The sequence below is a fragment of the Eptesicus fuscus genome, chromosome 11, assembly GCF_027574615.1.
Source record: "Eptesicus fuscus isolate TK198812 chromosome 11, DD_ASM_mEF_20220401, whole genome shotgun sequence".
NCBI classification, from domain to species: Eukaryota; Metazoa; Chordata; class Mammalia; order Chiroptera; family Vespertilionidae; genus Eptesicus; species Eptesicus fuscus.
In genome coordinates this window covers 6,147,070-6,172,670 of record NC_072483.1, presented here as the reverse complement: position 1 = coordinate 6,172,670, position 25,601 = coordinate 6,147,070, and the positions used below count along the sequence as shown (strand labels likewise).

The window sequence follows — 25,601 nt, the reverse complement described above, 5'->3', positions numbered from 1 at the left end:
TGTAACTCTAAGGTCCAAGGATTTTAAATACATTTGTAATTCACTTCTAGGAAGTCATCTATCTATGATTTTGACAGTGAGAAAATACTTCCCCAAGAGTCTTGGGTTGTACAGAGGATAACAGGGGACACAAAAATCCAATCATCAATTGGCTTGTCCATCACCACTGGTACAAAGCTCCTTAAGGTAGAGATGGTATGCCATTTGCCATCTAATTCCAACACTTAGGGTAATGTTTGGCACATAACAGTTAATTAACTGGGTGATTATCCATTCATCCATCATGTCAAATACTTGTAAAGTGAATACATGAAAGAAATGAATAAATGGACACAAAACTGCCTTCCAAGAGAGAGGAAATACAGTAAGTAGTAAAGAAAACACTGGAGCCCAGCCAGTGTGACTCAGTTGGTTGAGCATCATCCCATGCACCAGGAAGTTGCCTGTTCTATTCCAGTCAGGGCACATGTCCAGGTTGCAGGCTCCATCTCCAGTAGGGGGCAGTCAATGGATGTTTCTCTCTCATTAATATTTCTATCTCTCCCTCTTTCTTCTTCTCTCTCTAAAGTAAAAAAAAAACATATTTAAAAAAAGAAAACACTGGAGATTATTGATCACAGAAGTGGCATAAAGGTATAACTGCTAAATGTCATTACACTTAAGACAATGTACAGGAAACAAAACAGAATCTGAAATTTCAAGAATATCTACATTAATAAAAGAGAAACATGCAAATTCACTGTCCCTCCGCTATGCCCACCAGCCAATCAGGAGTGAGTATGCAAATTAACCCAACAAAGCTGGCAGTTAATTTGCATATGCAGGAGCAGAGAGAAGACTGAAGACAGTGTAGAATGAAGCCAACTGCTGCAGAAGGGAGTGAATCAGTGGAGAAGAGAGCGAGGCGGCAGAGAAGGGAGGGAGCGAGGCAGCAGAGAAGGGAGTTTCTCTCGGTGGGCTTCTCTCCCTTCTCTGCTTTGCTCAGGCTGCAGGAAGCCCTATTCTTGCAGGAATAGGCCCGAGGAAGCCCTATTCTTGCAGGAATCTTCTTACAATGGGCCTCTAGTGGTAATATAATTTTACATAGAGTAAAATTCTGTTCTGGTTATAAAATAAATATTTATTCATTTTTTGTTAAATATTTTTAATGATTTTTAGAGAGAGATGAAGGGAGAGGGAGAGAGAAAAAAAATATCTATGTGAGAGTGAAACATGGATAGGCTGCTTCCTGCACTTTCCCTACCTGGGATCCAGCCTGCAACCCAGGCATGTGCTCTGATCGGGATCCAAAGAACAGCCTTTTGGAATAGGGGATGATTCCCAACCAACTGAGCTACACTGCCCAAGGCAAGGTGTTGTTTTTTTTTAAAGTAATGAAGTTCACCCTCACCATTTTCATTCTGATTCTTTTATGTTTGAAGATCAGACCTAGTCTTGTTACCATGAATGAATGAATGCCTGGGTGAATGGGGGGGAGGGGCATGAACATTTTGAAGACCAATTAATAAGTGAAAGTAGACACAGATTATTATGATTATAATTCTTGCACAAAATTGGAATCCCTACCTGTCACTTAATTCTGTTCCAGAGCTCAAAATGAGAAAAAGATGGAAGAGGGAGCTGCAGAATTTTTAAGAGGGTTCTGCAGCTAAACATAAATTTCCCACCAGATATTTGACATGAAGAGTTAAGTACTGGCATTCCTAAGGGTCAGCTGTCACAAGTGCTTGTTAAAAAGGTATTTTTTTCCAGTTGTTACTCCAAACAAAATTTGACTTTTATTTTCAAAAGTGGTGAACTGCACAATCTCATCACCACAGTGTGTAAAATAGTGATCTGTGGAAGAATCCAAAGGATGAGATACAAAAGATTCAAAGAGGAAAATGGAGCCTGTCTCTGTGTTTGCATCAAGATTCACAATTACTGTTGAATGTGCTTATTGGGATAATGGTGTGTATATAATAACCCGTGGCTAAAATATTTTCAGCAAACATCATATGTGTGAATGAACAAAAATGAGCAAAATATTAATATTCATAAAATCACAAATTAAATTCCTATAGGTATTCACTTCTTAAATTTAATGACCAGTGCTTAAATTCACATTTCCTTCCAATTCTTTAAGTTTTGTGTTTATGAAAGAAAACATAAAGAGCAAAATTCTTCTTTTTTTTTTTTGCTAAGAAATCTACATTAGGGGAAAATAACTATGACATTGAGGTCTAAAAACCTTTTTCCCCACTCTTATGTGATATATATTGAGATGAATTTTCTCAACTCTAAAGCTGGGCAGAAATATTTAATGATAAATGGATGTTGTATCTTATCAAGTGCTTTTTATGCATCTATTGATAAGATCATATGATTTGTATCCTTTGTTTTGTTAACTTGGTATATTACATTGGCTGATTTGCATATGCTGAACCATTCTTGTGTCCCTCAGATGAATCCCACTTGATTGGGATGTATTATTTTTTAATCTCTTGTTGCATTCACTTTGCTAGTATTTTATTTAGGATTTTTGCATCTGTATTCATCAGATATTGGTCTGCACTTTTCTTTTTTAGTGTTATCCTTGTCAGGTTTAGGTATTGGGTTTATTTTGCCCTCATAAAATGTGTTAGGAAATATTGTCTGTTCTTTATTTTTTGGTAAAGGTTTGAGAGGAATATGCATCAAATTGTTTTTTAGTGTTCACTGTTGAAGCCATCTGGTCCTGAACTTTTATATTTTGAGTGGTATTTGATAGTTGTTACAATTTACTCACTGTTGATTGGTCTATTTAATTTTTCCAATTCTTCATGATTTAGTCTAGGAAGGTTATATATTTCTATGAACTTATCCATTTCTTCTAGGTTATTGAATTTGGTGGCATATAGTCTTTCATAGTATTCTAGTATAATCCTTTGTATATCTGTGCTATTTGTGGTAACTTCTCTTTCATTTCTGATTTTGTTCATATGAGACTTTGTACTTTAGTGAGTCTAGCCAAGGATTTGTCAATTTTATTAATCCTTTCAAAGAACTAGCTCTTTATTGTATTAATATTTTTATAGACATTTTATTTTCTATTTCTTTCAATTCTATTCTATTTTTTATTATTTTCTTTCTGTTGAGTTTGGGTTGCTTTTGTTCTTTTTCTATTTTTAAATATGCAATGTTAAGCTGTTTACTTGGTATTTCTATTGTTTTATGAGATAGGCCTGTAATGATATACATTTCCTTCTTATTATTGCTTGTACTGCATCCCAGCAGTCTTGCAATATCACATTGTCATTCTCATTTGTCTCTCTATATCTTTTGACCTCACTTATTATTTCTTCTTTGACTGTCATTTTTTTTAGCATTATGCTCTTTAATCTTCACATATTTGTTGGGTTTTTTACTTCCTTTTTGCAGTTGATTTCTAATTTCAAAACATTGTGATCAGATAATATGCTTTGTATAATTTCAATCTCTTTGAATTTGCTCAGTCTAGTTTTGTGACCCAGCATATGGTCTATCCTTGAGAATATTCCATGTGCACTGGAGAAATTGTATAATCTAATGTTTTTGGATGAAAGGCTCTATAAATAACAATAATGTCCATTTGGTCTAATGTTTCATTTAAGGCTGATATCTCTTTATTAATTTTCTGTTTGGATGATCTACCTAGAACTGTCAATGGAATTTTAAGGTCCCCAACTATAATTGTGTTTTTGTCTGTTTCTCCTTAGTACTTGTTTTATACTAGTACTAGAGGCCCGGTGCACAAAATTCATGCACTGGGGGGTGTCCCTCAGCCCGGCCTGCACCCTCTCCAATCTGAGACCCCTCGGGGGATGTCCGACTACCAGTTTAGGCCCAGGGATCGGGCCTAAACCAGCAGTTGGACATCCCTCTCACAACCCGGGATGGCTGGCTCGCAACTGCCCACCTGCCTGCCTGTCTGATTACCCCTAACCACTCACCTGCCAGCCTGATCGACACCTAACTGCTCCCCTACCAGCCTGATTGCTCCCACTGCCCTCCCCCGCCAGCCCAGTCACCCCCAACTGCCCTCCCCTGCAGGCCTGATCACCCACAACTGCCCTCCCCTGCCACCCATCTTGTGGCAGCCATCTTGTAACAACATGGGGGCTGCCATCTTGTGCGAGGTTGTGATGGTCAATTTGCATATTACCTTTTTATTATAAGGATATTTGGTGCTCCATGATTGGATGTATTAATATTATTAAATTTTTGTTCTCTTATTATAGTCTCTCCTTATTTTTATAAAACCCCATCTTTGTTTCCTGTTACTTTTGCAATCTTATAATCTATTTGTATCAGGTATACTTATGGCTGCACTAGCTTTTCTGTGGATTTTATTTGCTTTTAGAATAATTTTTCATCCTTTCATTTTGAATCTAACTTCATCTTTGCAGCTTAGATGTGTTTCCTAAAAGAACTATATGTTTAGGTTTTGTTTTTTTGATCCAATCTGCTACTCTGTGTCTCTTTATTGTAGAATTTAGTCCATTTGTATTTAAGGTAATTATTGATGAATAAGGATTTTCTATAGCCACTTTATCTTTTGTTTCCTGGTAGCTCTGTGTCTCTATTATGTCTTTTCTTTTGTGCTTCTGCCTGTTGTCTTTGTTTGGTAATATTCCACACTTCTTTCCCCTTTTTTAAAGTTATGTGTCTCAGGGTGTGTGTGTGTGTGTGTATACCTCTAGATTTATGAAAAAAAATTTCATATATATACAGTAGTCCTCTTTCTTTTGAATGCATCTGCTTTCCATCCTCCTTTGGAAATTCAAATCTTTAACCCCACCCCTTTTATGTTTTTGTTGTCACAAATTATTCCTGATTATGCTGTAAGTTTTGGGGTGATCTTCTTCATAGTTTCATAATCTTTTGTTGTTTGTTTCAGGTAGACTAACCCCCTTCAATATTCCTTAGGAGAAGGTTTTCTGGTGATAAAATATCTTAGTTTCTCTATGTCTGAAAAAGTCTTTATTTCTCCTTCATATGTAAAAGATAATTTTGCTGGATATAGTGTTCTTGGCTGGCAATTTCTCTCTTAGAGTAGAAATTGAATATTTGGTTCCACTGTTTTTCTAGCTTGTAGAGTTTCTGCTGAGAAGTCTAATGAAAACCTAATGGGCTTTTCTTTGTTGGATACTTTCATCTTATCTTTGGCTGCCTTGAGAATTCTTTCTTTGTCACTAATTTTTTATTGTTTTAATATAATATACTTTGGAGAATGCCTTTTTAGATTGAGGAAATTAGGTATTCTGCATGATATTTGGATTCTAGGGTCTAGCCCTTTCCATAGGTTTGTAAAGCTCTTGTCAACTATTTGTTCAAATAGGCTCTCTGTTCCCTTCTTCCTCTCTTCTTCTGGTATGCCTATTTATCTTATACTAGAGGCCCGGTGCACGAATTCATGCACGGGTGGGGTCTGGCTGCCTCCTCCCCTCTGCATCCCCCATCTGGGTTGATCAGGGCTGGGCAGGCTGGGGGAAGGGAATGAAGGAGGTTGGCTAGCCAGCCCCACCTCTTATTGGGCTGTGGGGGGCTGATCAGGCACGGGGATGGCTAGGTGGAGGGGCCCTGGATGGTTGGTGGGCAGGCCCCACCCCCTGGTCAAACTCCTGTTTGAGGGGCCAATTTGCATAATACTCTTTTATTATACAGGATTGCTCCTTCTGATGGAGTCAGATAGTTCTCATAGAGTTCCTTCAATTTTTTAATGCTCAAGTCTCTTCTTCCCTCTGAATCATTTCTAGATTTTATCTTCAATATTACTAATCCTTTCCTCCATCAGCTGAGTTCTATTTTTTATGCTTGCTCATTCATTCTTGATCTCTTTTATTGAGTTCTTCATCTCCAGAATTTCTGTTTGTTTTATTTTAAAGTTTCAATCTCTGTAGTAAAGTACTTGTTTTGTTCATTGATTTGTTTTCTTGGCTCATTAAACTGCTTATTTGTATTTCCTTGCATCTCGTTGAGTTTTCTCAGAATTGCAATCTTGAATTATCTGTCATTTAAATCACATATTTCCATGTATTTAAGTCTGTTTCCTAGATTTTTTTTTTTAATTTTCTTTCTGAGCTGTCTTGCTACCTTGGTCATTCATGGTAATTGATGGATTTCTTTTCTGTCTAGGCATCTTTGTATGTATAGCATTTTCCAGAAGATTAATATGAAGAGGGCTTTCTCTTATTTTTCAGTAGCTGGTGCTGAATCACAGGTATTTTAGCTCTCTTTCACTTCTCTGGATTTTCAGATCTCCACGAGGTGGTGGAAAATGGAAGGTGGGTGCCTCCCTTATGATCTGGTCACCCCAGTCTCAGAGGAAAATAGTGAGCAGTGGGGTTCCAAGTCCATGAAATCTCAGTGCTGTTCTCTCAGCCAGGCACTGCCTTCTGTGTAGCAGTGATGAGTGAGGATAGGATGGGTGGAGTATCCCCGTCACCTTCTAAGTTGCTTTCCCCTCTTGGTAACAGTGACCTTGGACCACTGAGGAGTCTGCCATGAACACTTAATACCAGGACAAGTCACAGTGTGCACCCTTTGCTCAGGGAAAACGTGATTCTATAGTACCCATTTCCTTCACCCTTGCAACCCAACACCAAAGACCAAGAGAAGCAAGCTCTGGGAGGTTAAAGCATGGCCAGACTTGATGGCTTTGTCTCTCTATCTGGAATGTTGACTGCCTGAGAAACATAGCCGCATGTTTGTCCTATGTCCTTGCCCAGGTCACTAGGCTCAGCCACAGCTCATACTGCCCACTCCTATAGGAATGCCACTGAATCTCTTTGCACCTCCTGGCTGAAGAGAGTGCCAGACACAGCCTGATTCCTGTCCTCTTGGGGATGAGTCCCTCTGTGAGTTCCCAGCTATAGGGCTATGTCCATTGCTCCTCTGAAAGATTTTCTCTTCTCACCTTCCCAATCTACTCTCACTTACCCACCTTCAGATGTTTCAATGTGCAGATGTCTCATATGCATTTGTGTGTTGAGCAAGAAATCCTTTGTTGAATTATAGCTGTTTAAATTGTTGAAACTTCAAGAAGAGAGATAAAGTGGATAACCCATGCTGACAATACTTTGACATCACTACTATAGGATTTAAAAAACAAACAAACATTTTGCTTAAAAACAAAAACAAAAACATGGAAGTAGGCTAAATTGGGGGACAATTAAAACACACATTATTGAGGGTCCAGAGCCTCTTTATAGTGTGGTGGCCTCCAGCTGGGACAAAGCTTTGACCCCTTTTCCATGGGCCTGTTTACAGAATCCATAACCATGTTTCCGGTTCTCAATTCCAATTCCTCAAACCCCTCCTCTGTGTCTTCCCATTGCCATGGAGGAGCTTTCTTTCCCATGGGATTCCATCATCCTCTTGGTCTCACACAGAGTTATCTCAAGGGAAAAACTCCCTTTGTACTTTTTAGCATTCCACCAGATCTTCTGCAACCATGCCTTCTGATAGGCAGGCATTAAGGTACAGCTCCAGAGAAGGCTAGTTGAGATGCTAATGAATCACAGTGTGTAATAAAATAAGAAAAATAAAAAATAGAGAATGCCTTTCTATCACGTATGTTGGTGTTAACATGCTTTTCTTTTACATAATGATCAGGAAAAGTGGTAGTTTTGTTGTTTAGGTTCTGAAAAGCCTGTGCAACATTAAGCTATAGTTTAAAATATTATGTCTACTCACAAGGTTTAGATTTTCTGTTTCTGATATGAAATGTTTCTGTTTCAGTGCTGACAGAGGCTACATACAGAGAGACTGCCTTTTCCTTTATTACCTTTACTATGTTTGCTTTCTTTATGAACTCTTGATTTAAGTATTTGAATATTACAAATAGATAGTGTGAGGGATATTTATGTATATCGTGTATTATTTTTTTTGTAAAATAATTTTTAGAATTTATTTTAAATTATCTATTTAAATTTGACAGAAAAAAGTGACAAAAAACTTTATATTTGTGTTATAGTCAACTATGCTATACAAACTGTACTTTTAAAAGGAAAATATTTATTTCAAAATTATTGACTCTTTCACTACCTTTTGAAGGTAATAGCAACATTAAAAGATTGTTATTAACACTAACTTTATCAGAATTTCTTCCTTACCAGGTCAGGTGTGTATTAGCTACATTTAATGTATTAATGTTGGATGTATATAATTAAACAAAATTTAGAAGCTTCAGAGTTTTAATTGTTATGAATTTTAAGTATGAAGATTTGTGAAAATATTAATCTCTCCCTTGCTAACTGGATAGGTTGTTGGAAGTTACATCTGAAATCAACTTTTGATTGCAGACCCCAGTTTGCTCTTTTTATTGAGGTGGTGTATAATTAGCATATAGCATTATATTACTTAATAGTTTCAGGTTTACAACAATGATTCAGTATTTGTATATATTGTGAACTGATTACCACAATAAGTCTAGTTAACAACTGTTATCATACATAGTTACAAATGATTTTACTCTTTTATAAGACTGTCAGGGCCAGCCTGACAGGTTGAACCAGGCTGAGGTAGGGAGGTGGGAATTAAGAAAAGAAAGAAAGACAGGACAGCGGGATCGGGAGGAGTCTGCAAGTCATCGAGAGACTGCAGCTGTTTTATTAACTGTGTAATGCCTTTTATATACAAACACTGAATAGGAGGTCTGTGAAGAGGAATGCACTCTTTGTTCCTCTTAATCTCTAAGGGAGAGACAGAGCAGAAGGACAAATTCTCAGTACAGCAAATCTCAGTAAATAGTTACAGACTTCTTGGCAAGACATGAAAGGTTGCTCTCATTCTACTGATAATCGCCATCCAAACAAGCCTGGGAAAACTGTGTGGGTAGGGGGCTAAGTCTTGCTAGCCACTTCGGGTGCAAGGGCTGTGCCAGCTTACACCCGGTCTCCAACATAAGACTGAGTAATATTCTTCTTTATTCATTCACTTGTTGATAGACACTCAGTTTGCTTCCATATCTTGGCTATTGTAAATAACACTACAACAAACATATAGATGCATATGTCTTTTCAAATTTGTGTTCTAGTTTTACTCAGATAGCTACCAAGAAATTGAATTGCTAAGTCCTTTTTTGTCTCTCTTTTTTTTTTAATATTTTTATTGATTTTTTACAGAGAGAAAGAGAGAGGGGATAGAGAGCCAGAAACATCGATGAGAGAGAAACATCGATCAGCTGCCTCCTGCACACCCCCTACTGGGGATGCGCCCGCAACCAAGGTACATGCCCTTGACCGGAATCGAACCCGGAACCTTTGAGTCCGAAGGCCGACGCTCTATCCACTGAGCCAAACCGGTTTCGGCATTTTTTTGTCTCTTGTTATAGCCTTTGTTTTAAAGTATATTTTATTTAACATAGGTGTTGCTATCCCAGATTTATTTATTTTTGTTTCTGTATGCATAATTTTTTTCATCCTCTACTTTCAGTCTGTGTGTGTCTTTTGATCTAAAGTGGGTATCTTATAGGCACATATGCATAGATCTTGTGTTCTTATCCATTTAGCCATCCTATTTCTTTTGATTAGAGCATTAAACCATTTACATTTAAAGCTGTTATTGGTAGATATATTGTTATTGACATTTCATTATTTATATTTTTTCTTTCTTTCTTCTTTTTAAAGAAGTCCCTTCATCATTTATTGTAATACTAGTTTAATGGTAATAAACTCTTTCATGTTTTTCTTGTGTGGGAAACTCTTAATCTGTCCTATGATTTTAAATGATTGCCTTTCTGGGTAAAGTAATCTTGGTTGTAGGTCCTTGCTTTTATTCACTTTGAATATTTCATCCAATCTTTTCTGACCTCTAAAATTTCTGTTGATAAATTAGCTGATAGTCTTATAGGAACTCCCTTGTGGATAACTAATTGCTTTTCTTTTGCTACTTTTAAGATTATCTCTTTGTTTTTAATTTTGGCATTTTAAGTACGATGTGTCCAGATGTGAGTCTTTTTGGGTTCATTTTGTTTGGGACTCCCTGGACTTGAACATTTATTTCCTTTGCTAGGTTAGGGAAAAATTTAATCATTTCTTCAAATAGGTTTTCAATCCCTTGTTCTTTCTCTTCTCTTTCTTGTACCTTTATGATACAAATGTTGATATTCTTGATGTTGTCCCAACCTCTTAAACTATCCTCATTTTGTATTCTTTTCTCTTTGTGTTGATTCGGCTGGGTGTTTTCCACTTCCTTGTATTTCAAATTGTTGATTCTTTCCTCTGCTTTATCTAATCTGTTGATTCCCTCTAATGCATTCTTTATTTCAGTTATTGTATTCTTCATTTGTAACTGGTTCTTTTTATATTTTCTATTTCTATTTTAATGGTTTTTACCTCTTTGTTAAATTACTCACTAAATTAATCTACTATTCCCTTATGTTTATTGGGCAACCCTACAACTAGTGTTTTAAACTCTGCATCTGGTAAATTGTCTCCATTTTGTTTAGTTCAATTTCTGGAGTTTTTTATTAGGGTATATTTCTTTGTCTCCTCATTTTGACAGACTCCCTGTGCTTGGGTCCATGTAGCAGGTGTATTTGCTAGGTCTACCAGTCTTGGTAGAGTGGCTTTATTTAGTAGGTATCTTGTGGGACCCAGTGGAGCAGTGTCCATTGTCACATGAACTGGCCACTCCAGGAGTATCCCTTGTGTGTGCTCTTCTGTTGTAATTGAACCTTTATTGCTGTTGGTACATCAATTGGGAGGATTGACTCTCAGGTTGATTGGCTCTAAAAAATGGCTATGACTAATACAAAAATTATCTAGGCCAGCCCTTGCCACTCTTCTCCATCCTCTTTGTTACCAGGCATACTTGGCATACCTGAGGGCTGCCAATGAAGACATCTTTGGAAGAAAAGTCTGACCAAATGCGGTAGCTTTGAAATTTTGTTCTTGAATTTATTTTGTTAGTATAGAAATTCTGTTTTGCTCAAGAAAAGAAATATTCTAGTGGATAACTTTTGATTGAACATTTTTAAGTGTCAAACTTTGAAGTGCTCAGTTAATGAGTGATGGAGTATTTCTGCCAGTAGCTTTTTAGCATAAAACATTGAAGGCTTTCAGCAGCAAGTGTACCACCTCCAGGAGCAAATGAAGGTCAGAATGGCAGCTCATTTCCACCTGTCCCATCTTGGGAAAAAGTTGAGTCAGCTTCAGAACCATTTGAAATCAAGGTACAAATAAATATATACCTGAAGGGAAACCTCTACTTAAAAAAATCCATAAGTATTTGGGTTCTGGAGCCCAATTCTGTGGGTTAAGACCCTTCAAGGGCAAATGGATCTTCCCCTCATTTTGTTAGAAACATTTTCTTTACTTTAATGCCCTGGTTGCCAGTAACAGATGTGGATTTATTGTTTCTGCCTTTGACCTACAAATTTGCATCTGTATAGAGTCTTCCAGGATGCCAGAGATGATTCAGGGCTCATGTGTCTTTTTCCCCCAGCAAGGTTAGGAGTACAGCTCTAACTCAGAGGCACAAAGCCCAGGCACAACTTTCAGGTGGGAGGAATAGGCAAAATACCTTAGGATGTATAGCCCATGTCAATTTCTTAGATACACAAATAAACACTTATGTTTATTTATTCTGCCATGCAGAATCTTACTAATTTTCATGTTTTATATTTATAATGCCTTTTGTTAAAATTTTCTATTTATAGCATATATATACATGAGTGTTCCTACTCTGAAGCAAGGCTTTCTTTTCTTTAATTTTCCCTTTTTATCTTTAAACATATTAGTAGTTCACATGTTTCTCTCTAGTGGACCAAATACTTTTAAATCTTTCTCAGAGGAAACAAAGGCAAAGCAAATTTTCTTTTAACTGTATTATATATCTTTTTTATACCCTCATAAAATGCAGGTGTTAAGATGCTCTTTCATTCCAATGTCTGCATTTTATGATTCTCATGATATATTTTATTTGTGACTCCTTAAAGTGGATTGAAATGCAAACAATAGAAAAGGAATTCATTTAAAATGAAAGGCAAGATAGACAATATGTTTATCTGGACTAATATTTTTAAATGTCTAGAAACCTAGCAAAGGTTAATATAAGCGCTAAAACACAAATCCATATACAGTTTTATCTGCCATTTATTTGCCTTTTTATTTCTTTCATTATTGTTCAGAATTAGAAAGGCTTGACCAAATTGTGTGTCAATCTTTTAAATTGTATGCATTATTATAATATTCAAATCTGAATAATCTCCTCTTTAAAAATAACTATGAAATTCCAACTTTTATATAACTCAAGTCCACTGTAATTACACATTCTAGATGATAAAAAGAAAATGCTTCATTGAAATTGTTTGCAATACCTCTCATAATTTTTGAATAATAAAAGAATCATACTTTAAGCTTCAAAATGAGTTTGCATTTTTTTTTTTTTTTACTATTACTGATATAGTGGGGAACCAAGGTCTTAAAGTAGATGCAGAGTTTATAGTCTAGCCTTAGGGCATAGAGCAATACCAAGAAAGAAGATATATGAAAAACAGGGAGTATTTTATCAAACAGTAAGTTTGCCCAAAACTACACTTCTGATTAAATTACAAGACTTTGGGGGGAATTATTCCTTTGACCCACTCTCCCTTTAGGGTAATTCAGGACTAAATAGAGGCACAAGAATGGTGGTCACTGGCCAAGAATCAACTTTAAATATGATGTCTTTACTTTTATGAGTGTAGACTTGAAAGAAGAGCCATGAAAAGCAACAAAGGTGCTCTATCACCGGACTTTACTGGAAAAACATTCTCCTTTAGAGAACTGAGTTCCCAGGGTTGGTTGGGCTTTTTCAAAACAGTATATAAAGAGATATCTCTAAAAAAGAAGCTCCACATTTAAATTGGGGTTTCACTGTTATTTTAAAGGTTATGTGCCTTTAAGCTAGAACATCATATCTCAAAAGCTCAGTGAACCCATCTGGAGGATGGACATGAAATATAAATCTACCTTGTACGGTCACTTGGTGGATAATATCCAAGTCCTTCATATAACTTTGTTGCTATGCCCTTTTGTAGTATCAACCTCCCACCAAAAAGAAACAAACACTGGATTGTAATAAAAAATAAAAAGCATTTATGTCAACAAAAGAATTGCAATCCAAGAGAGGCAGATTTGGGTAGCAACTGTTCTATGGAAAAAGAATAAACACACACACACACAAAAAGGCAGAGTTTATAAAGGTAAAAACCATAATCTGGAAAAAACAACAACACACTTTTCCTATTGTCTACTTAACATGGTGTGATGACAAGTTCAAAAAAGATTCTAGGGTACATGTTGGCAAGGAAACAAGGATGGTGGGGGGCAGGTTCCAGGAAAGTGTAAAGTTCAAACCTCATCTGGGTGCCACTGTTTATATTTCTGACTTCCCTAATGACCTCCTAATTCAATTTTTTGGGCTCCCTGATACCAATACTCTGCTATAGATATTTTGGCTCACAGTAGAAATAATCCAAGTTTATTCCTTAGCAGGTAAGGGGCCCAGGCCATGATGGAAATACTTTTTATTGCTGACAGCCAGTGGCCTTTCAATTGGCACAATGATTGTCCAATAAGGACACTAAAATTAGTGCCTTCTTCCTTAAATTCCCTTCTGTATTGCTCTGCCATCTCTCTCACCTATGTGTCTGGCATCATCATATCATTGGGCAGAATTTCATCTGTACTGTGCATTCTTTGCTGTAGGTCAACTGCACACAAGTAAGTCTTTGTATGCTCTCTTGCCAATGTAGATTGCCCCTCTTAGCACTGCCCACTAAAATAGGTGGAAAAAAGGCGGGGAAGGGATGAAACTCCTAAGTTCACTGATGGAGGTAGGGTGCAAAAAATGGGGGAGGCAAGGTGAAATGCCTACTTTTAAATCTGTGCTCCATCCTTTACAAACCCTGCGATATTAGGCAAGTCACTTAACACTCTATGGCTTAGTTTCTCCAAGTGCAAAATGGATAATAATTTAGGAGTGCTATAGCAATGAGGCTGGGGAGCACTAAATGACTTAATATTCATAAACACTTAGAGCAGTATCTATAAGTAGTATTAAATAAAAAGATGTGAAGTTAACAATTGGATTATCTTTATTATGGAAGCCCATTGCCCCTATTCAAATTTACCTTGAGTTTATGAATTAGGAATTGTTTTCCCTAATTAACCATTTAAAATTGATTTGATTGCTACCAGCTTTATTGCAATGAGCACAAAATGGCTGATACAATTCTGTCCCTTTAATAACCTCATTAGAAAGAGAAAAGGCAACAATGACAAACAAGCTGTCCTCACACTCTCAGTCATTAAGAGGGACCCCTTGGACTGACCACTTGAAATGAAATCCCTGCAGGTGGAGGTGTGGTACACTTCGTCCTGGAGACACATCCAAGGCTTCACACAGGTGGGCACCAGCTGTGGGGCGTCGCTCAGGATGACAGTGAACAACACAGAACTGGGAGGAAACCCACATGGACAGTCAGCAGCCACAAGGGAAGAGACTGGCCATTTCAGGACAGGAAGCCTCAAGATGATATAACACCTCATGTGTTAAACTAGCGGAATATCACTTTTAAATATTGTTTTCAAAGAACGTGTTCCAGCCCCACCCACTGCAAGCAAAACTGAAAATGGTATTTGCAGTCTTTATTTTCTGACTTCCTTTAAACGATGCCAAAAGTTAGGTTTCAGTTTATTATTTTTATCTACTTCTAAACAATGTGTTTAGTCAAATGTATGTTTTATTTGCAGAATTTCAGCAGTAGCTCCATTTATTGTGAAATATATTATGACAGGAAGTTACAAAAGAACATGAGCCGCAGCCGTGGAGAGGAATCCTTTCGGAATCCCCTTCGGGATGCTGATGCGTGGCCTTTCCCCTCTGTGGACCTCTGCCTGCTTGCCTGTAAGATTAGAGCACATTGAGCTGTCACGCACATTAAGCAAAGTGTCTCATGGAAAGCTGCCCATGATTATATCTGACATTTAGTAGGTACTTAATAATATGTATTCCCTTCCCTTTATTACCATAAAAGGTAGACTGAATATGAGTGAGTACTAGGTACTAAGAAAAGCTTAATAATTGCTTGTTAAAACTAACTGTTCATGCTTAGATTTGCATACATCTTTGACATTTTCATATGATGATAGATGGGCAGTTATGTCACCCTATTCTCCTCTCCCGACATGCTACAGAAATTTTCCTTAAAAATATTAAAGGCAGAATTTTGGATTGAGTGAACTATTTGATTTTCAACTTTCCTCATTGATATATCTCAAGTACATCAAATACCTTTTCCTTTTATCTCTATACTTTCATACTTCATAAGCCATAAAAGCATTATGCTATGGTATTTAGATGAAATCATACAACTTTTAGAAATACCTCATTTTTATATTTGTACATATACCAGGTAATTAAGGCTGAATAGAAAAATCTGCTTTAAAACTGTCAAATTATTAAAAAATGAGAAGACACACAAAGACAGACATTTGTATTCTGTGACCAACTTCATGGAAAACCTGCTGAATGGAAGAGGCCCAGTGCCTCCTGGATGGGCCTGTTCTATTCACTGCCTAGAAGGCAAGCATCAGTTTTCTTGCAGGAGAGGAGCTTTCCAAGAGTATGTGATCATGATGGCAGTTCATGAATCGACAAGTCATCCTCACTGAGAACCTGAGCTCCTTCTTTTTTCTCATTATTCCTTGATACTTAACTGCAACTTCAAATGGGGACCTTGCTAATTCTGCTTCCCTAATTTCCTTTCTTTCTGGAGAAGGTGACAGATGAAGTGTCCTCGCTCCTTGACTATTTCAGCAATCCTGCTCTACACCCACTCCCCAACCCACTCTCTCTAGTTCAGTAGACATGAGGAATCCAGGACGGCTGTAGTCTGCAGGGAAAAGACCTTAATGGCTGGCTGTTGATATGGTATGAAGTCTGAGCTCCAAAACAGCACTCAGTGCCTTTATCTGGAGACTTCCTTCTAGACACTTCTCTCCTGACTTGTTTTCTCATGTTCTAAGCTCTATTGTCTCCATTAAATAGACTGTGTCATCCCTCTTCACCTTACCTGTTACCTGTCTAGAATGCCAATTCCTTCCTTTCTTCTTTTCTTTGATAAACACATACACCATTCCCTCCTCAACAAAAAATAAGTCAAGTACTCTCTCCTTTATAAAGCCTTTCTGTTGGCATTTGATCCTCCCAACAATACCTCTCTTTAGTCACTCATGGTTTCTACCACAAAACACCAGTCACACTGACATATGTTTGTTCCTTCAATAGACCATAAGTCCTTTGGATGTAAAAATGGTATTAGTTCGTCTTCAATGGTTAAGCAGATGCAGTTAGACATGGGAGCTCTCAAACATAAGTTCTGCCAGAATTTTCCCAGTTTGGGGGAAGGGGGCCAAGGTTTTGTACCCCAGGGTGATGCACTAGCTGAGGTTTACCCCATGTGTAGGGTAGGATGGTGAGAAAGGGAGAGCTGTGAATTCTAATGGGATACCAACCAGTAGAGCTTTTTAATAATATGTGAATCTTTAGCCATTTAATGAGACAATGGGACACAGTTACTGAGATGCATGGGTATTCCTTTGGAACAAACTCTACTAAAAGCTGCCTTGCTATTGTGCCTATGAAGTACCAGGTCTAGTTTGAATGTTTTGCTTCCCAGATTAAAACACCATGCATTTGTGTGAAGAAAACATTGGTCATATCCCTTTTGTATTACTAAATATGCCATTATTTGTGACTTGTTACCATGAAAAAATGGCCAAAAAATTTCCAGCAACCCCAAGTGTAACATCAGTGACAAGAAACAACAATAAGACCACTAAACTTTAAAAATAATGTTAATTAAACAATAAGCATCCTAATGATATAAAATTCTGCTAATTGGTCATTCTTTTAATTGAAAACAAAAGCCTTCTAATGTATAAACATGTAGAAGAAAGTTGTTAAGCGTTAATATTTTAATCACTCAATTGAGTGTGTAATACTTTCATGTGAAAAAATCTGATCAGCATTGCTTTCTTCATTTGCAAATTATCAGGAAACCCTTTATCTGTCAATATATGCAGCACCAGCTCCTTGGGTAATGTATTACTCAGCATGGCAGAGCTATAATTCACAGCTTTATAATCTTATGCAATCTCTATCTAGAGTTAAACAGACATTAAACCTCAAAACAAACTTGAAAATTGACACGATATAAGCATGCATGCTGTGATGAAGTGGTTCTATAAATCTATTTATATACTAAATTATCATTTAAAATATTAGCTGATAATACCTGAAGACATATTTAATTGGCTCTTTTCTTTCTCATTAACCAGCTTTGAGGTCCATCTTTCTAGGGGATCTTAATGAAGGATGATAATAGAAATGTGAGATGTTGGTGACTTTTAGCCTTTTTTTGAAGAATCCTATGCAAAGCAATTCTGGAGAAATGGTCACTGCATAATAAAGAAGGATGAATGATGACATTTTAAATACTGACATTTAAGTTTTACAGTTTATTTTTCTCTGAATCTGGCCCCAGAAACTTTAGAGTATGAAATTTAAAATTTTGATACCGCTTCTGGTTTATTTTTATAAAGGTACTTTTCTCTGTAGACATAATTCTTGCATTCCCTTAGAAGAAGGATCTATGTCACACCCTTTGGTTTTAAGTGCACCTCTCCAATGCATTGCACCCAGTGAGACCAAACATTTTTGGGGAGTTGAAATGAAGGCATGGCACTCTGGCTAGAAGCCACTCATGGAATGAGAGTTCTTGCAAGATGCACTGTAAGTGGAAGTCTTTGGATCTTTCAGGGATTACAGATTGGACTTAGGCATGGGTACTGCTCTAGGACCCCCAGGGAGAGACCTGAAGCACCCTCCACATGCAGAATAGAGCAAAATCCTGGAAAATAAGTGAAAGTAAAAGTCAGGGAAATATACCTTGGCAACTGCTTCCCTTTTCTCTTTCTGTAGGTGGTAATGCCATGCAAATGGCTTCAGTATGAGGAGAAAGGAAGAGAAAACTGAAAATATTTTTGAAGAATAGGAGACTAATTTTCTGAAAAGTTTGAGAGGTATTTAGCTATACTATTTAATTCATTCATTTCTAAATTAATTATTTTATTTTTATTTCAGGTAAGACTTATTGGGGAGAGCTATATCATCATCCTGAAGAAAAATGAGGCAACACTTATGTCTTTTTTAAAAAAACATATTTTTACTGATTTCAGAGAGGAAGGAGAGAGGGAGAGAGAGACAGAAACATCAATGATGAGAGAGAATCATTGATCGGCTGCCTCCTTCACGCCCTCCTCTCGGGATCAAGCCCCCAACCCTGGCATGTGCCCTTGACTGGAATTGAACCCAAGACCCTTCATGAGGTAGTGACAGTCTCAGAGGTAGCAAGGCCAATAGGTCTGAGCAGGAACCACAGCGACAACATTAAAGGAGGACACACAACTTGTCCTCCTTGTGATTGCTTCTCAGTGTGATTGCTTCTGGGCGATTATCTACCAAGCTTTTTCATTAGATGAGATTGTGAACAATACAGTGCAGACTTCAACAAAACACAGCTGGTGGATCAAATTCAGCCCATGCCTGGTTTTGCACAGCCCCTAAGCTAATAATCATTTCTACATCTTTAAATGGTTGGGGGAAAAGTCAAAAGAAGAAGAATTTCACAACACAAAAATTATATGGTAGCCAAATTTCAGTGTTAATTAGGTTTCATTGCAACTTAGCTATGCTCAGTTATTTATGTGTGAACTATGGCTGTTTTTGCACTAAAATGATGGAGTTTAGTAATTGTATGGGCTGTATCACCTGCAATGATGAAAACACTTTGTATCAGGCCCTTACTAAAATGTTTACCTGTTTCTGATAAAGAATAATTGCCGGGAACCAATTCCAGCATGTCATAATTACAAGAGTTTCACCAAAAGGTTGGTGAAGGTTGGGGGGCTCAACAAGGGTTGAGCCACATATATAATTACCTGTTGGAAAATGGTTTCAAGACATTTTCCCAAATCTAAAGATTTGTATATATTATTGCTTGCTGCCAGACAGCTCAGGGCATCTTAAATCTGCATGTTATTGCCTCCTGTTGGCCAAACACCTGAACAGCTGTAGGCTATTCCCCAAACTGACAATGCTTCTGTAAACCCTACCCTTTGAAGTGTATTATCTACACCTTGCCTTAGGACAAATTGTGTTAATAAATAGCATGGGGTCCTTAGACAAGGGGTAGTCTTTAGTTCCTTTAGCTGAAGCTCCTCTGACCCCCAATGCCTTTCAGAATTATCTTTCGTCCTTGGACTCCTTCTTAATCTATGCATCAGCTCCTGTCTCCAGATTGCTGCACCCCTTTGTAATGCTGGGACAAGAACCCTGACAAATAATCATCAACTAGCTAGGCCAGCCTGAAGTTTTGGGGGTGGCTGTGTCCAGAGAGGGTTAGGGTTGGGGCACTGCCTCCTAGGCCTCCATGCTGCTTATACTCAAGGCACAGGAACATCCACTTGGGTCCCAGCTCCAGCTGCTACTCTTTCCTCACTCAGACTGAAGCCCAGGCTCTCGTAGTCCTCTGGAAGTGACTTTCCCATTTAAAATAAGATAAAATCTTACCTATCTGTTAAAAGCATGTCCTTAAAGGGGGATTTAGACTTAATGCACTGCAAGTTGAAGGAAAGGGGTGTTTTGATTTGGTGTCCCAGGTGTGCACAGTTCCTTTGCCCCCAGTGCACTTACATAGGCTGGTAATAGAGCGACTGTAGGGGGATGAAGGTGCAAAATACCACCTAAGGCCTTTCAAACCCTATGTCCTGTTTATGAATATGGAGCAGCATTCTGAATTCTTTCCTTTATCTGGATAATTTCTCCCTCAAATCGGACCCTTCCTACAAGTGTTCTATTGTCAGTGGGGATCCCTGGCCTCAGTTCTGTTTCACCCATTGCCAGTGGCTGTTTCTATGTGCACAGCCTGGGCTGCTCTCTTGGGGGAATCCTGAGCCTTCAAGTCACTCACCAAATAAACATAAATACAGGGGAGCTGAGGTCTCCTAAATTCATTCCTCAGTGACTTAGGTGAATTTTCTTTTCATATTCTGAAAATTAAAAAACAACAACACAACTGCATTTCATTTAAAAAGTAAAAATTAAAACTTCCAGTTCAAAAGTAGAAGAAAATTAAGTGTGATTATCATAAGAAAGAAGAGAGGAACACGTTTTATGAAAAGAATTTCCTTCTATAAAGGTCAAGGTGACCTATAGCTAGTCTGTTCCTTGCAGTAGGGATTTCTTTCTTAAAATACACTTAATAATAGTAACCTTTTAAAAATAGAAACAATTGTGATAAGCAAATTTTAGTCAAGCACTGGCTGAACAAATGTGGCTTGACATCAATAATAAATTGCATCATTTCCTGGGACCAACGTCATTCTTATTGTACAGGAAATGTCATCCTGCTGACGGAGGTGTGAATGGATGGTAGAAGGTGATGGATAGTGTGGATGGTTTGCTCACTTGGAGTGTCTGGTAAGGAACGTCTCACTCCTTCGGTTGAGCCTTTGAAATTATGTCTTCCCACTGCTTAAAAGGCATGTGGCCAATATGACTTTGATTTCATTATCCTGCCCATTTGTTCTTGTTTGGATTCTGTATATTCCAGAGTAAGGACTCACTTCCACCCAGAGTTACTGCTTTCTCTTTCTCTTTCCCATTACCCACTATTACATTTCAAATCAAAGTGAAGTTTTGACTGTTTGAAACACTGGTATCTTAAGGATGTATCATTGTGAGGGGAAAATGATCTTACAGAAGTTGAAGCCATACTTCACCTCCGCTGTCAGATCTGAAGGAAAGGGATGTTTAAAATGTTGTCCTTTTTAAGTAGTGCCTCTGCAGTAAGAGAAGAAAGGAGGCAGTGCCCTACCTCTCACTCCCTGGTGAATCAAGCTTGAAAAGGTTTCTGGGATCACTAGAGAAATGAGCTGCTAGGGAGTACAGAGAGGCCATCAACGGTGCTGGCGTGTGCTAGACACCATGTGGGCTTACAGGCATTGTCTCTGCGTGTTTAATCCACCCGAACTGAAACTAGAGACTGCTGGTTTCACTTTATTTACATCTGATGATCAGACGGGGTAGGTGACTTGCCTTGGGTGGTGTAGTTTTAGAAACCTGACCTAGAGTTTGTCTGACCTCAAAGGCAGTGTGTTTCTCCCCACCCTCATCCCTCCAGTCCCTATATCTCTCCTGGCAGCCCAGTGAAGATGAGCAGTGCCTGGCTCTCAGTCCTCGTTAAAAGCTTCAGTTCTAGCACTGACTCCACCCTATACCCACGCTTGAACAGACATGCTGAGGGTCAGTGGCCTTCCCAAACCACAAGCCAAGGACAGTCCCATCAGAGCCGCTCCTACATCCTGCTTTCTGCTGAGTCCACAGCTCAGTAGAGCTAAGGCATTATGTCTGACAGCCATTGGTAATTTACCTATTTCCTAGCACTTTCCAATTTTTTATTCTATTGTAGGTTCACACCTAGGCTTCTATACCATTGTGGCAGGTATACTTTTTGTTTCTACTTGGCCCATGAGGAAACAAAGCTTAGAAAAGTTTGTATAGTTTACTCAGCATACTAGTAATAAAACATCTTAAATCATCACTGATATCATACCTATACTCATTCATAAATGACTAAGTTTCATAAGTGACTAAATTCTCAGTGATAAAAGTGGTGTGAGCCAGGGTACTGGAGACATGAGTGTATGGAAAGAGGACCTGGTCCACTCACATCTACTTCAGATCTACTAGTAGTCGCTAAGCATTTGCCATGCTTTGCTATGTAACAGGTTTATAGAAGGCAGTGGAGGTTAAGATCTGATCTCGGTCCTCCTAGTCTCTACAATGAGAATAATAAACCATCCTATGATATTTTTGTGGAATTTAAGTAAGGTAATGCATATTAAACTCCTAGATCAGCCCATGACATGTTGACAGGATTTTAAATAATCTTCAGGGTTCATTTCCTCTTGGGGATACATGCAAGTGAGTCTTCTCCATCTCTGATCTAAGTGGTGGCTCCTTTTGAACTCATGACCATTGTTATGACCATCGATCATTTACTTGTAGGCTGCCTAGTCACTTGGGCACTGGCCTCTCCCCCAGGAGGGAGCCTCAGCTTCCAGGTTTTGTTCCCAGACTTCTCCTTGAACTTCATCACCTCATTTCTATCAAATTCCCAGACAGAAATAGTGGGACTCTCAAATTAAGCTTTTTAAAGATGATTTAATTACAAAGGATCAATTTACAAAGATAGGCATAGAATGTCTGTAAACCATACACACACACACATACACACACACACACACACATACACACACACACACAAATGGTATAGTAACTCAAGGCTAGACACAGCAGAGAGGGAACAATTATTGGGGCCTGGAAGGATAGTTGGGTAGTTGAAGCTGCCTTGACAGAAGCCATATTAGGCACAGTCAGACCAAAATAACCTCAAAGGTGAAAGTGGGAGGAATAAATGTCCTGACTTCATTTGCCTTCCTTCTCTGATCTATTTCTGGGATGCTGGAGTTTGAACCCACAGGAACACTTAGATATCATCTGCACAATCTGCCTCTGTGGACAGAGCAGGAAGAAGAAGGGTGAGCTGGAGAGGAAATTAGGAGATAACTTGGTGTGAATCAATTTCCTTTCATACTCTCATCTTGCCTTGACGACCCCATCAACCACACACACACACAACTGCAGCTCCCTTTTTAGTCCTTGTTCATGAAGATTGATTTTGCTCTATTGTTTCCGACCTTTAACTCCACTGCTTGGATCTGCTTCCTGACCTCGCTCAGCCAGCCTTCCACATGCCTTGGGCCCATTCCCAGGGCCCATGGTCCTGTCCCATACACACCCATGTCAGCAAAGATGAAGCCACTCTCTGACTCACAATATTCCATAGTTACCCCTGACTTTAATATACACAAGTATTTCCTGAACCTGACTGTTAAGTGATAGCTGAGATGATTATCATCTTTGTAGATAAACATAAAGTGTCTGATCTCAAATAATTTTTATTCTGGAAGGGGAAACAATACAACATGAGTTGTGCTATTATTAGTAATGCTATATATAGATGCAATTTATCATTCACTCTGTGCAGATGAGATATATTGTTTCTTAATTATTTAAACAACATTGTGATGTAACTAGGAACACTTTCATTTTCTAGAAGAGAAAATAACACTGATAAACATAAGCAACCCACCAAAAACTTCACACCAGTAATGGCAAAAGTGAAATTTGAATTTATGGCTATCTGAGGCCAGCGTTTTTCTTCAGTTACAAGATATGTATACAGTAGTCTAATTCAGAGTATAATAATAAAAAAAGGAAAATGTGTTTGGTGGTGAAGAGCAGAATATGTATTGAGTTTGAGAAATTCTACAGACTGAATGTTTGTGTCCACCCCCAATAAATTCTTATGTTTAAGCCCTACCCTCAATGTGATGGCATTTGGAGATGGGGCCTTGGAATAATTGAAATTAGATGATGCATTGAGGGCAGGTCCCTGACTGATGGGATTAGTGACCTTATAAAAGAGGCACTAAGATGTTTGCTCTCTCTTTCTCTGCCATCTGAGAAGACAGTGAGAAGGTGATATTTACAATCCAGGATCTTGGACTCCTCAGCCTTCAAAACTCTGAAAAAAGAGAATTTCTTTTGTGTAAGTAACTCAGTCTATGCTATTTTATTATGGCAGCCAGCTGATTAAGGCAGATTTTGGTGCAGAGAAGTGGGGGTGCTACTGTAACAGATGCCTGAACATGTGGAAATAGCTTTGGAACTGGATAATGAGTAAACACTGAAAGAATTTTTGAGGTTCATGATAAAAATATAGACATCAGAAGTAAATCTGGTGATATAGCAGATGTAAATGTTACTGAAAATGGGAGGAAAGGCAATTCTTGTTAGAAAGGACATGGCTGAACCATGGCCCAGTGTTTTGTGGAAGGCAGAGCTTGTGAGCAAACAAATTGAATATTTAGCTGAAGAGATTTTTAAGCATAGTACTAAATGAGTTAGCTTTGACCCTCCTGACTACTTATAGCAAAATGGAAAAAGAGAGAGATGAATTGAAGAAAAATGTGTCGAGCAAACAAGAACCAAAACAGAGAAATTTAGAAAATTTGTAAAGAAAACATTAAGGGTTAAAAATCATCATTGAAAAATCCTTTGATAGACTTTAAACTTAATTAACTATTTCAACAGAAACCAGGAATTGAGGTGTGATCATACCAGCAGAGACACTGCCAGTTTGAACTAAACGGTGGGATGGAATAACTATTGGTGGACTTCTTGCACTGTACTGGATGGGACCATAGAGCTATTGGCTTGTGAAAGTGTATTATTTTTCAAGAATAAGAAAGAAGGACCCCAAAGGCAATTTAGAAATCATCAGAAGATCAGAGACCCAAGGTAAACGGGCCTGGGGTCAAGGCTAGTCCCACCTTGCTTTCAAAGGGTGCAATCGCCAAACAGCAGAGCTGCTAAGGTGGGGCACCAATTATGGACTTTATAGATGCCTATAACGAGTTACTGCTCTACTTCAAAATTACTTGTTTAGAGCATTATGGAAAACTTGGGAACATTTACGAATTCATCTATTGTTATTTCCTTGGCGTGTTCTGGGGTAGAGGAGACCCTCTGGGCATCAATTCTCTGATTAGGGAGTGGAGATGGTTTGAGAAAATTGAAGTCAACTGATTTTGATTCATTCATTCATCCACTGTGAGTCTGTGTCACCTTAGTCAAGCAATAGTGAACAAGACTGAGAAGACCACGCCTACAGGGAGTCTGTATTATAACTAGTGAAGAAAAAAAAATAGACAAGTACACAAACCAAAAGATTACATGTCACACAGTGAACAGTGTATGAAAGGGTGAAAGCAACATTGTAGGTGAATACCACCACAGGTCTTGTGGGAAGAGAGGAGGAGGAGACTGGTGAGCACTGCTTAGGCGTCTCTATGAGCAAGTGAATGACATTTGAATTGAAGCTTGAATGGTCAAAGTGCTGGGGGGAGTGCCAAGGAGGCTGCGGCAACAGCAAGTAGGAGGGAGAATTGCTTTTTCAGATGTGAGAAAGAAGGAAGAATGTGTACCATTAGTGAGACAAGCATCAGGTAAGAACAATCAAATGGAGCCAGAAAAAAACATTAAAAACTAAAAAACAAAAGGGAAGACCTTTCACTTTTTTTCTGTGCTTGTGTGTGTGAGTGTGTGTGTGTGTGTAAGTGAGAGAGAGAGAGAGAGAGAGAGAGAGAGAGAGAGAGAGAGAGAGAAATGGAAAGAACAAGAATATATTTTATTTTATATACTGCCAAGGTTTTATTTTATTTATTTTTATCCAACACTATTTTCTGTTACTTTTAGGTGTACAGCACAGCAGTTAGACATTCATATCCTTTACTTTTCCTCATTCTCTAAGAGCACTCACTATGGGAAACCAACGTCTCACTCCATTTGCTCCCATTGCTCCTCTGAACACAGTCTCAAAGGTACACTGACCTGGAGTAAACTAAAGCAGCAAGAGTTGT

General features: G+C 38.2%; 1 long non-coding RNA gene across 3 annotated transcripts in view; it reads right to left on the bottom strand.

Moving 5' to 3' along the window:
- LOC114228963 (uncharacterized) overlaps positions 1–25,601 on the bottom strand; it is a 100,472-nt gene that overhangs the window by 56,000 nt on the left and 18,871 nt on the right. The window contains exon 4 of one of the 3 annotated variants that reach the window (XR_008557482.1): positions 17,308–17,356. The exons of the other annotated variants lie outside the window; for them this stretch is intronic. This is a non-coding gene — a long non-coding RNA (uncharacterized LOC114228963). Of the gene's footprint in view, positions 1–17,307; positions 17,357–25,601 lie in introns of those variants that run through there. 3 annotated transcript variants of the gene reach the window in all.